Source organism: Octopus bimaculoides, chromosome 4 (genome assembly GCF_001194135.2).
Source record: "Octopus bimaculoides isolate UCB-OBI-ISO-001 chromosome 4, ASM119413v2, whole genome shotgun sequence".
In the NCBI taxonomy this organism is placed as follows: Eukaryota; Metazoa; Mollusca; class Cephalopoda; order Octopoda; family Octopodidae; genus Octopus; species Octopus bimaculoides.
In genome coordinates, this window is record NC_068984.1 from 135,843,970 (window position 1) to 135,846,469 (window position 2,500).

Below are 2,500 nucleotides of genomic sequence, written 5' to 3' on the forward strand. Positions count from 1 at the left end.
AAGTAGCAAGTTGCACAACTTGTAATCATAAACGTATTTCCCAGCCAGGATCAACAATACAGAGTATGTAGTAAGGCTGTACGTTTGCAATCCGAGTACAATCTATGTGACCGGCTTCCATGCAATTTCTGTCTGCCGAATTTCATTTACAACTCTTGGGTTTACCCAAGGCAACATTAGAAACTTTTTGTTCATGCTTCTAGAACATTTCTTAACCATTCGATATTGCTGATACACATTTAGATAAGAGAGAGCAATATGAACTTATTATGCCAGCATTCATATCTCAATCAGGAATTTGGTAAGATGTGTGTTAGCAACATGGCATCAGAGCTGACTGTATTTAGAAATAAGATGTGGGTGTTCAACCGATTTTGTTATGAGATCTTATAATGATATTGTATCTATTGCTGATCTAAATAAATTGTCATCAAATTAAAAGTGATGCATAATACTTTTCCTGAAAGTTTCAGAATTATATCAGTAATAATATATTTTGAAATCTAGTTTGATACGTGATTTTATAATTATCTTCCCAACATTTATTAGTTATTGATCAGAAAATATCATTTTGTTTTCTTCTATCCTCAATAAATGTTTAAACACTTTAAAGTAGATATGATACTTAAATGTCATATTTGCTGAGTAAATGTGTGTGGGTGTGTGTATCTGTGCGCGTGTAGTACTGTGTCTGCATATCTCTGTGCTTTGGGGCTCAATTTTAGAGCTATTCTCAGGCTATTTTGCAGATCGCCCATGCTATTTTATGTTTAAAAACTATGTCGTATATTAAATGTTGAAATGTTATGGAGACAGACTTTTGGTTAGTACATTAACGAGTTGCAGACCTGCATATTTATTTTATTATATCAGAGAATTATATTTTATTACAAAATATTGACGAAAACTGATACAAGCTGGACACGATTTGAATTTGAATGTGAGAGTAACGCAATTAAATCTTGCAAAAGAACTACTCTCACAAATATAAAGTTCATATAACAAATTGCCTTCAACTGAAAAGTAAATTCACATATACTTCATGCACAAGCAATGTCTGTATTTCAAATTGGTAAATCGATACACACAAATTTGAGTAATATACAGTTTTTGTGCGAGGTCTAGAAAAGGAAACTATCAAGCAAAAATAAACCGTCATGTAAAACGTTTGTCACCAAAGGCGTTAAACTATTGAAATTTGTGTCACATTTTCTTTCGAAAAGATTTGTATAAGTTTATCACACTTCCTGCCCTTCTTTCTTTTTCAGTATACATACACGGACGCGCCTAAATATGTATACGTGTATGTATGTATGTATGTATGTATGTATGTATGCAGGCATGCATACATGTATGTCTATATATATGTATTATAGATATTAATAATTTATTAATAATAATAATATGACAACAAAAGAATGAATGAGACACCGATATTATGTAAATAGAGGTATCTATCTATAAATATATAACATAAGACAATCAGTTAGTTGTCATAATAATACTCAGAGTTTCAGATGCCTGGGCTAAAAGATATTCGCATCAGTTATTAAAACAAAAACGAGCGTTAATATTTATATTTATATGTCTTCTAGCCCCAGTATCTGAAAGTCTGAGTATCATTTTGACAACTAACTGATTGTCCTAAACTATACATATATATATATATGTATATATCACTCTTAGTGTGTGTCTGTTTCCTCTACGCAAAGTCAAACCACTGGATTAATCTGTACTAAATTTGCATAAAGGTTTTTCATTACTCGTGGAAGGTTCTACGGGGGGAGGGTCAAATATTGGCCTTTACCCATATAGATATACGTACTACCCCCCCCCCGTACGACCCTTCAGATTTTTTTCAGTGGATCCCTATATTTTTATAGAGCTAATCTGTCTATAGTCAAATATACCACAGGATATTTTATGCTACGACAACAACGTCACATTTTGTATATGAGTGTCTATGTGTCTGTCAGTGTATGAGTGGGAGTGTATGAGTGTGCATGTGTCTGTCAGTGTGGGTGTTTCCACGTTCGACAACAACGTCACATTTTCTATATGCGTGTCTTTGTGTGTGAGTGTATGAGTATGTATGTGTCTGTGTGTGTGTGCTGCCGCGTTATGTACGTTATTCAACATACACACATCTACATACAGATAAACATATGTGACGACTGACATGCGTGAATGTATGTTTGTTTGTGTCTCTTTTATTATATAGTATTACACCCTATGACTGCCAACATGTAGTCTTCTTTTATTTTCATTAACACAATATAATACTTCGTAGACATAATCTTTCTATAGTCAACTATAGTACAGGGAATTTTATATGAGTGTGTGTTTGCGCGTTTGATACATATGAGATAGTAAAGGACATTTTATATCTCGACGACGACGTCACATTTTGTATATGAGTGTTATGTGTCTTTGAATGTACGTGTGTGGGTGTATGAGTGTGTATGTCTCTCTGAATGTGTGTGTGTGTGTTTCCGTGGTA